Here is an 11,667-nt window from a genome sequence, read left to right as displayed (position 1 = left end):
TGAACTATGAACTAGTAAAGGTTGAAAGATAAATCTCAAAGCACAAGTAACAAAGGTTCAAAAGAACTCTCAAAGTATGATATTATACTTAATCAATAATGAAGTGTCTCAATGAATGAGAAGAACTCCTTATTTATAGGAGTACTAAGGCATAAAAAGTCATTACAATTAGGTAGGGGGCTGCTAAGGGGTAACAAAGTCATCAAAATTAGGTAGGGTGGTTGCTAAGAAATAATAAAAGTCACAAAATTAGGTAGGGGCGGCCAAATCCCTTTGGGGCAGATTTGGGCCTTAAAACTACTAGTTTGTGTCATTGGTTTGGACTCCAATTGGGCTCCATTTTAAACACCCCCATTTGGACCTCTTTTAAGCTCATTTTGGGCTCTTCTGGGTGCCCTTTCGCTAGATTTCAAGGGCCGAGTTCGAGACACAATCTTCCTCCTCTTGGACATCAATTTGGGCCACCAAATAATTGTAAAACTTGTATAATTTATCTCCTTTGGTCTTGAGCTTGTCCTCCATAATTAAAAGCTTCTTTAATTGTACTTTAACTTTAATGGCCTTATTTTATAACTCTTTAGCTTGACATATTGTTAAAGGCCATCTTTGAGATTCCAAAGCTTCATCCTTGTCCTTGAATAGAGTTGAGCTTCCTAGGATGCTATCATTCCCCTCTTCTTGAAGAAAATTCGTCCTCGAATTTCGACCTTGCAAGAAAAAGAAAATACGCCCTTGTAAATGGCATCCACTAATCTGAAAAACTAGTAGGAATAAAATAAGATAGTGACCATGTGTCCATTTAACCCAATTAATCCTAATAGGTGTAAATAAAGCATATGGATATCATCATCCCAACAAAATTTATGCCTACCTAGATCAATACAATAAAAACCTCTTGTAGATGCGGCATGCAATGGAACTTGCAATTCGATCTTGTTGGTAAGGTAGTCCATAGGTATACATGACAAAGAAATTATAAAAGATTGACCACATATCCATTTAATATAAGTATCTCTATCACATGTATCAAAGAAGATACTTTCATGATATAGCCAACTATCTACAATTACAAATCTCATGGATTCCTCTACATGAAAGAGTATTTGATCACAAGTGTTGCAACAATTATGCATATCATCTTTACTAGTAAAAAATACTTTTACAAGCTCACAATGAACATGACTTGAAGAATGACTCCCCATCACGCAACAAAAATTACATTCTGGCAATTTATCACATGAAAACTCATTATCCACTTGAATAAGAGAAGAAGAAATATTTAACTCATTCACAAGCCTCTTCTCATAAATTTCATGCCTCTTTCCACCAAGTTGGAATACATAATCATCTATGTCATACACAATTTCAAAAGGAAGCAAATTACTCCTGCACTTTAACTTAGATATTACAGTTAATGACTTGATGTGCATCAAAATATTATCATCCACAAAAATTATAAAGTCACCAACATAAGAAATAAGAGTATAATTCATTACCTCTAAAAATACCTTAGGTGTTCTAGAAAGACCAAGAATGCAAATAAACCAATTATACATACCATACTTGGACTTATTTACCAATGGAACATCATCACCATGTATTCTTTTAAGCAATGGTTCCAACTTAGCAATGCTTTTAGGAAACTCCATGTCATAACACTGTAAATAAGAATGAAAATAGTCAAAAGGTTCAATAACAAAGAATTTAACCAACCTTTTATCTTCCACCATCCAACAAGAATAGATATCGCCAAATTAATGTTGGAATCCAATTGGATCTTTTGCCACCATCTCCTGCGCCTCACCACCCCTTTCAAAAGGTATTTCAACACGTGATTGCACAAAATCACAAGAACTAAAATAAGAAAGAGTTAATGGGTTAGGAAGTAAAGAAACTTTTTTCTTGCTTACACTCTCTTTGGCTTTTATCACAAGACTAACGTTTTCCTCACCCTTAGCCTCTTTTCTCTCACTAAAGAGTTTTTCTTTGCTTTCACTCAATCCCTCTTGCTTTTCTCTCTCTACCTCACAGACTTTGTTCATCTCATTACCTTCTCTCTTTTCTTTTCTTTCAATATCACTCTTTACCTCACTTGACATCCCACTCTTTCCACTGAAGACAACCTCTCCTTTTTCCTCTCTTGGAATGTAAACATGCACTCCCTTACTCCTCTCATTCTTTTCTCTCTCATATTTTTTCATATTCTCTTTAACAATCTTTTCATCTTCACAAATTTGTGAGGGAGTCAAAGGCCCAAGAATGAGTTTCTTCCCATTAATCTCAAAAGAGTATCTATTTTTTTCAATACTATATGAAGCACTTCTATAGACATACCATGGCCATCCCAATAAGATATGAAAACTATTCATCGGAATGACATCACACCAAATCACATCCTCATACCTTCCAATAGAGAATGGCAAGAACACTCTTTTATCTACTTTTACCCCTTTCAACGCGTAGGGTTCAATATGTTCAACACAAGGCAAGTTCAATTTCTCAACCATATAAGTGCTAATTAAGTTATAGCCAAATGCTTTGTCAATTCTAAGGGCATAAATTGCAGACATCACTTTAGCTCTTGTTTGAAAAAGAACTTTACCATTGTCTTCCTTCCATTCGGTATACTGTACGTTGGACTTTTTAAGTTGTTGAGTCATAGCTTTCCTCCTTCCACTGTAACTACTTGTTTGAGACATCTTGACATAGATTAAGGGAAATATGTATCTCTCAAATTTGGCTTTTTCCCTATAATGCTATCACCTCTCTTGCCTTTTTTTCCTCTCGAAATAACCTTTGAACAAAATACTTTGTAGATTTATAGTTAAACCCAACTCGTATGAAGTTCTTAGTAGTAAAATTCAGATGTTTTGGGGAACAAATGAAATAAGAACCAAATCCTATAACAATTAGGCTCGGTTGAAACAAGACACGAACAAAAAGGAAATAATTATATATTTATATTAGAAAGAGTAAGAAAAATTGAATTTTTGTTATCTTTGAAATCTGGGATCCCCTCTTCTTGTTTCCTTTGATAGTTTTTGGAAACAAATTAGATACAAAAGAAAGTTACTAGAGAGCAAGCAATTGTTTTTTTAAACTGTTTTTTCATTTTTTTTTAACTATTTTTTTTTGCTCTTAGTATTCAAGAAATCTCCAAAATTATCAAGAACGAAACCTTGATAAATCCGCTCTGATACCACTTGATAACGACAAGGTCGGGAATCCAAACTAGAGTAAGAATTTGAAAAGTAAATGCGGAAGCAATAACAATAAGGAATTGAACAACTAGAACTAAAGGGCAGAAAATAAAGGATATGGAAAAATTCAAGGAAAGAATTCCAATAACTTCCAAGAACGCAAGTTCTATAGCCTTGACAAGATCAAAGCAACAACGTCTTGATTTATTGAAGAAATCAAACGCCTTTACTTAAAAGCAAATCAAAACAATAGATTCGGATCTTGACCACTTTACGAGTAACTTGAGACAATAATTAATAACTAGTATTAATCGCCTTCTAAGAATACCACAAAGAAATCAAAGATATCACAATAGAGAAGTAATCTTACTACCTTGAACTATGAACTAGTAAAGGTTGAAAGATAAATCTCAAAGCACAAGTAACAAAGGTTCAAAAGAACTCTCAAAGTATGATATTATACTTAATCAATAATGAAGTGTCTCAATGAATAAGAAGAACTCCTTATTTATAGGAGTACTAAGGCATAAAAAGTCATTACAATTAGGTAGGGGGCTGCTAAGGGGTAACAAAGTCATCAAAATTAGGTAGGGTGGTTGCTAAGAAATAATAAAAGTCACAAAATTAGGTAGGGCGGCCAAATCCCTTTGGGGAAGATTTGGGCCTTAAAACTACTAGTTTGGGTCATTGGTTTGGACTCCAATTGGGCTCCATTTCAAACACCCCCATTTGGACCTCTTTTAAGCTCATTTTGGGCTCTTCTGGGTGCCCTTTCGCTAGATTTCAAGGGCCGAGTTCGGGACTCAATCTTCCTCCTCTTGGATATCAATTTGGGCCACCAAATAATTGTAAAACTTGTATAATTTATCTCCTTTGGTCTTGAGCTTGTCCTTCACAATTAAAAGCTTCTTTAATTGTACTTGAAGTTTAATGGCCTTATTTTGCAACTCTTTAGCTTGACATATTGTTAAAGGCCATCTTTGAGATTCCAAAGCTTCATCCTTGTCCTTGAATAGAGTTGAACTTCCTAGGATGCTATCATTCCCCTCTTCTTGAAGAAAATTCGTCCTCGAATTTCGACCTTGCAAGAAAAAGAAAACACGCCCTTGTAAATGGCATCCACTAATCTGAAAAACTAGTAGGAATAAAATAAGATAGTGACCATGTGTCCATTTAACCCAATTAATCCTAATAGGTGTAAATAAAGCATATGGATATCATCATCCCAACAAAATTTATGCCTACCTAGATCAATACAATAAAAATCTCTTGTAGATGCGGCATGCAATGGAACTTGCAATTCGATCTTGTTGGTAAGGTAGTCCATAGGTATACATGACAAAGAAATTATAAAAGATTGACCACACTTCCATTTAATATAAGTATCTCTACCACATGTATCAAAGAAGATACTTTCATGATATAGCCAACTATCTACAATTACAAATCTCATGGATTCCTCTACATGAAAGAGTATTTGATCACAAGTGTTACAACAATTATGCATATCATCTTTACTAGTAAAAAATACTTTTACAAGCTCACAATGAACATGACATGAAGAATGACTCCCCATCACGCAACAAAAATCACATTCTGGCAATTTATCACATGAAAACTCATTATCCACTTGAATAAGAGAAGAAGAAATATTTAACTCATTCACAAGCCTCTTCTCATAAATTTCATGCCTCTTTCCACCAAGTTGGAATACATAATCATCTATGTCATACACAATTTCAAAAGGAAGCAAATTACTCTTGCACTTTAACTTAGATATTACAGTTAATGACTTGATGTGCATCAAAATATCATCATCCACAAAAATTATAAAGTCACCAACATAAGAAATAAGAGTATAATTCATTACCTCTAAAAATACCTTAGGTGTTCTAGAAAGACCAAGAATGCAAATAAACCAATTATACATATCATACTTGGACTTATTTACCAATGGAACATCATCACCTTGTATTCTTTTATGCAATGGTTCCAACTTAGCAATACTTTTAGGAAACTCCATGTCATAACACTGTAAATAAGAATGAAAATAGTCAAAAGGTTCAATAACAAAGAATTTAACCAACCTTTTATCTTCCACCATCCAACAAGTATAGATATCGCCAAATTCATGTTGGAATCCAATTGAATCTTTTGCCACCATCTCCTGTGCCTCACCACCCCTTTCAAAAGGTATTTCAACACGTGATTGCACAAAATCACAAGAACTAAAATAAGAAAGAGTTAATGGGTTAGGAAGTAAAGAAACTTTTTTCTTGCTTACACTCTCTTTGGCTTTTATCACAAGACTAACGTTTTCCTCACCCTTAGCCTCTTTTCTCTCACTAAAGAGTTTTTCTTTGCTTTCACTCAATCCCTCTTGCTTTTCTCTCTCTACCTCATAGACTTTGTTCATCTCATTACCTTCTCTCTTTTCTTTTCTTTCAATATCACTCTTTACCTCACTTGACATCCCACTCTTTTCACTCAAGATAACCTCTCATTTTTCCTCTCTTGGAATGTAAACATGCACTCCCTTACTCCTCTTATTCTTTTCTCTCTCATATTTTTTCATATTCTCTTTAACAATCTTTTCATCTTCACAAATTTGTGAGGAATTCAAAGGCCCAAGAATGAGTTTCTTCCCATTAATCTCAAAAGAGTATCTATTTTTTTCAATACTATATGAAGCACTTCTATAGACATACCATGGCCATCCCAATAAGATATGAAAACTATTCATCGGAATGACATCACACCAAATCACATCCTCATACCTTCCAATAGAGAATGGCAAGAACACTCTTTTTTCTACTTTTACCCCTTACAACATGTAGGGTTCAATATGTTCAACACAAGGCAAGTTCAATTTCTCAACCATATAAGTGCTAATTAAGTTATAGCCAAATGCTTTGTCAATTCTAAGGGCATAAATTGCAGACATCACTTTAGCTCTTGTTTGAAAAATAACTTTACCATTGTCTTCCTTCAATTCAGTATACTGTAAGTTCGACTTTTTAAGTTGTTGAGTCATAGCTTTCCTCCTTCCACTGTAACTACTTGTTTGAGACATCTTGACATAGATTAAGGGAAATATGTATCTCTCAAATTTGGCTTTTTCCCTATAATGCTCTCACCTCTCTTGCCTTTTTTTCCTCTCTAAATAACCTTTGAACAAAATATTTTGTAGATTTATAGTTAAACCCAACTCGTATGAAGTTCTTAGTAGTAAAATTCAGATGTTTTGGGGAACAAATGAAAGAATAATCAAATCCTAGAACTATTAGGCTCGGTTGAAATAAGACACGAACTAAAAGGAAATAATTATATATTTAGATTAGAAAGAGTAAGAAAAATTGAATTTTTGTCTTATCTTTGAAATCTGGGATCCCCTCTTCTTGTTTCCTTTGATAGTTTTTGGAAACAAATTAGATACAAAAGAAAGTTCCTGGAGAGCAAGCAATTGTTTTTTTAAACTGTTTTTTCATTTTTTTTTAACTATTTTTTTTGCTCTTAGTATTCAAGAAATCTCCAAAATTATCAAGAATGAAACCTTGATAAAACCGCTCTGATACCACTTGATAATGACAAGGTCGGGAATCCAAACTAGAGTAAGAATTTGAAAAGTAAATGCGGAAGCAATAACAATAAGGAATTGAACAACTAGAACTAAAGGGCAGAAAATAAAGGATTTGGAAAATTCAAGGAATGAATTCCAAGAACTTCCAAGAAAGCAAGTTCTATAGCCTTGACAAGATCAACGTCTTGATTTATTGAAGAAATTAAACGCCTTTACTTAAAAGCAAATCAAAACAATAGATTCGGATCTTGACCACTTTACGAGTAACTTGAGACAACAATTAATAACTAGTATTAATCGCCTTCTAAGAATACCACAAAGAAATCAAAGATATCACAATAGAGAAGTAATCTTACTACCTTGAACTATGAACTAGTAAAGGTTGAAAGATAAATCTCAAAGCACAAGTAACAAAGGTTCAAAAGAACTCTCAAAGTAATGATATTATACTTAATCAATAATGAAGTGTCTCAATGAATGAGAAGAACTCCTTATTTATAGGAGTACTAAGGCATAAAAAGTCATTACAATTAGGTAGGGGGCTGCTAAGGGGTAACAAAGTCATCAAAATTAGGTAGGGTGGTTGCTAAGAAATAATAAAAGTCACAAAATTAGGTAGGGGCGGCCAAATCCCTTTGGGGAAGATTTGGGCCTTAAAACTACTAGTTTGGGTCATTGGTTTGGACTCCAATTGGGTTCCATTTCAAACACCCCCATTTGGACCTCTTTTAAGCTCATTTTGGGCTCTTCTAGGTGCCCTTTCGCTAGATTTCAAGGGCCGAGTTCGGGACTCAATCTTCCTCCTCTTGGACATCAATTTGGGCCACCAAATAATTGTAAAACTTGTATAATTTATCTCCTTTGGTCTTGAGCTTGTCCTCCACAATTAAAAGCTTCTTTAATTGTACTTGAAGTTTAATGGCCTTATTTTGCAACTCTTTAGCTTGACATATTGTTAAAGGCCATCTTTGAGATTCCAAAGCTTCATCCTTGTCCTTGAATAGAGTTGAGCTTCCTAGGATGCTATCATTCCCCTCTTCTTGAAGAAAATTCGTCCTCGAATTTCGACCTTGCAAGAAAAAGAAAACACGCCCTTGTAAATGGCATCCACTAATCTGAAAAACTAGTAGGAATAAAATAAGATAGTGACCATGTGTCCATTTAACCCAATTAATCCTAATGGGTGTAAATAAAGCATATGGATATCATCATCCCAACAAAATTTATGCCTACCTAGATCAATACAATAAAAACCTCTTGTAGATGCGACATGCAATGGAACTTGCAATTCGATCTTGTTGGTAAGGTAGTCCATAGGTATACATGACAAAGAAATTATAAAAGATTGACCACACATCCATTTAATATAAGTATCTCTACCACATGTATCAAAGAAGATACTTTCATGACTATCTACAATTACAAATCTCATGGATTCCTCTACATGAAAGAGTATTTGATCACAAGTGTTACAACAATTATGCATATCATCTTTACTAGTAACAAATACTTTTACAATATCACAATGAACATGACTTGAAGAATGACTCCCCATCACACAACAAAAATCACATTTTGGCAATTTATCACATGAAAACTGATTATCCACTTGAATAAGAGAAGAAGAAATATTTAACTCATTCACAAGCGTCTTCTCATAAATTTCATGCCTCTTTCCACCAAGTTGGAATACATAATCATCTATGTCATACACAATTTCAAAAGGAAGCAAATTACTCTTGCACTTTAACTTAGATATTATAGTTAATGACTTGATGTGCATCAAAATATCATCATCCACAAAAATTATAAAGTCACCAATATAAGAAATAAGAGTATAATTCATTACTTCTAAAAATACCTTAGGTGTTCTAGAAAGACCAAGAATGCAAATAAACCAATTATACATACCATACTTGGACTTATTTACCAATAGAACATCATCACCTTGTATTCTTTTATGCAATGGTTCCAACTTAGCAATGCTTTTAGGTAACTCCATGTCATAACACTGTAAATAAGAATGAAAATAGTCAAAAGGTTCAATAACAAAGAATTTAACCAACCTTTTATCTTCCACCATCCAACAAGAATAGATATTGCCAAATTCATGTTGGAATCCAATGGGATCTTTTGCCACCATCTCCTGCGCCTCACCACCCCTTTCAAAAGGTATTTCAACACGTGATTGCACAAAATCACAAGAACTAAAATAAGAAAGAGTCAATGGGTTAGGAAGTAAAGAAACTTTTTTCTTGCTTACACTCTCTTTGGTTTTTATCACAAGACTAACGTTTTCCTCACCCTTAGCCTCTTTGCTCTCACTAAAGAGTTTTTCTTTGCTTTCACTCAATCCCTCTTGCTTTTCTCTCTCTACCTCTCAGACTTTGTTCATCTCATTACCTTCTTTCTTTTCTTTTCTTTCAATATCACTCTTTACCTCACTTGACATCCCACTCTTTCCACTCAAGACAACCTCTCCTTTTTCCTCTCTTGGAATATCAACATGCACTCCCTTACTCCTCTCATTCTTTTCTCTCTCATATTTTTTCATATTCTATTTAACAATCTTTTCATCTTCACAAATTTGTGAGGGAGTCAAAGGCCTAAGAATGAGTTTCTTCCCATTAATCTCAAAAGAGTATCTATTTTTTTCAATACTATATGAAGCACTTCTATAGACATACCATAGCCATCCCAATAAGATATGAAAACTATTCATCAGAATGACATCACACCAAATCACATCCTCATACCTTCCAATAGAGAATGGCAAGAACACTCTTTTATCTACTTTTACCCCTTTCAACATGTAGGGTTCACTATGTTCAACACAAGGCAAGTTCAATTTCTCAACCATATAAGTGCTAATTAAGTTATAGCCAAATGCTTTGTCAATTCTAAGGGCATAAATTGCAGACATCACTTTAGCTCTTGTTTGAAAAATAACTTTACCATTGTCTTCCTCCCATTCGGTATACTGTAAGTTCGACTTTTTAAGTTGTTGAGTCATAGCTTTCCTCCTTCCACTGTAACTACCTGTTTGAGACATCTTGACATAGATTAAGGGAAATATGTATCTCTCAAATTTGGCTTTTTCCCTATAATGCTCTCACCTCTCTTGCCTTTTTTTCCTCTCGAAATAACCTTTGAACAAAATACTTTGTAGATTTATAGTTAAACCCAACTCGTACGAAGTTCTTAGTAGTAAAATTCAGATGTTTTGGGGAACAAATGAAAGAAGAACCAAATCCTAGAACTATTAGGCTCGGTTGAAACAAGACACGAACTAAAAGGAAATAATTATATATTTAGATTAGAAAGAGTAAGAAAAATTGAATTTTTGTCTTATCTTTGAAATCTGGGATCCCCTCTTCTTGTTTCCTTTGATAGTTTTTGGAAACAAATTAGATACAAAATAAAGTTCCTGGAGAGCAAGCAATTGTTTTTTTAAACTGTTTTTTCATTTTTTTTAACTATTTTTTTTTGCTCTTAGTATTCAAGAAATCCCCAAAATTATCAAGAACGAAACCTTGATAAAACCGCTCTGATACCACTTGATAACGACAAGGTCGGGAATCCAAACTAGAGTAAGAATTTGAAAAGTAAATGCGGAAGCAATAACAATAAGGAATTGAACAACTAGAACTAAAGGGCAAAAAATAAAGGATATGGGAAAATTCAAGGAAAGAATTCCAAGAACTTCCAAGAACGCAAGTTCTATAGCCTTGACAAGATCAAAGCAACAACGTCTTAATTTATTGAAGAAATCAAACGCCTTTACTTAAAAGAAAATCAAAATAATAGATTCGGATCTTGACCACTTTACGAGTAACTTGAGACAACAATTAATAACTAGTATTAATCGCCTTCTAAGAATACCACAAAGAAATCAAAGATATCACAATAGAGAAGTAATCTTACTACCTTGAACTATGAACTAGTAAAGGTTGAAAGATAAATCTCAAAGCACAAGTAACAAAGGTTCAAAAGAACTCTCAAAGTATGATATTATACTTAATCAATAATGAAGTGTCTCAATGAATGAGAAGAACTCCTTATTTATAGGAGTACTAAGGCATAAAAAGTCATTACAATTAGGTAGGGGGCTGCTAAGGGGTAACAAAGTCATCAAAATTAGGTAGGGTGGTTTCTAAGAAATAATAAAAGTCACAAAATTAGGTAGGGTCGGCCAAATCCCTTTGGGGCAGATTTGGGCCTTAAAACTACTAGTTTGGGTCATTGGTTTGGACTCCAATTGGGCTCCATTTCAAACACCCCCATTTGGACCTCTTTTAAGCTCATTTTGGGCTCTTCTGGGTGCCCTTTCGCTAGATTTCAAGGGCCGAGTTCGGGACTCAATCTTCCTCCTCTTGGACATCAATTTGGGCCACCAAATAATTGTAAAACTTGTATAATTTATCTCGTTTGGTCTTGAGCTTGTCCTCCACAATTAAATGCTTCTTTAATTGTACTTGAAGTTTAATAGCCTTATTTTGCAACTCTTTAGCTTGACATATTATTAAAGGCCATCTTTGAGATTCCAAAGCTTCATCCTTGTCCTTGAATAGAGTTGAGCTTCCTAGGATGCTATCATTCCCCTCTTCTTGAAGAAAATTCGTCCTCGAATTTCGACCTTGCAAGAAAAAGAAAACATGCCCTTGTAAATGGCATCCACTAATCTGAAAAACTAGTAGGAATAAAATAAGATAGTGACCATGTGTCCATTTAACCCAATTAATCCTAATGGGTGTAAATAAAGCATATGGATATCATCATCCCAAAAAAATTTATGCCTACCTAGATCAATACAATAAAAACCTCTTGTAGATGCGACATGCAATGGAACTTGCAATTCGATCTTGTTGGTAAGGTAGTCCATAGGTA

General features: G+C 34.1%; 1 long non-coding RNA gene across 1 annotated transcript; it reads right to left on the bottom strand.

Moving 5' to 3' along the window:
* Positions 1-4,072: 4,072 nt before the first annotated feature.
* Positions 4,073-7,213, bottom strand: LOC138893314 (uncharacterized). The gene is made up of 2 exons (XR_011408566.1): positions 5,288-7,213; positions 4,073-4,281 (listed from the first exon to the last, which is right to left on the bottom strand). It is a non-coding gene; the product is annotated as an uncharacterized lncRNA (long non-coding RNA).
* Positions 7,214-11,667: the final 4,454 nt, after the last annotated feature.

The sequence above is a fragment of the Nicotiana tomentosiformis genome, chromosome 6 (assembly GCF_000390325.3).
Source record: "Nicotiana tomentosiformis chromosome 6, ASM39032v3, whole genome shotgun sequence".
NCBI lineage: Eukaryota > Viridiplantae > Streptophyta > Magnoliopsida > Solanales > Solanaceae > Nicotiana > Nicotiana tomentosiformis.
Note: the sequence above shows the minus strand (reverse complement) of the source record. Positions and strands in the feature narration are given on the sequence as shown.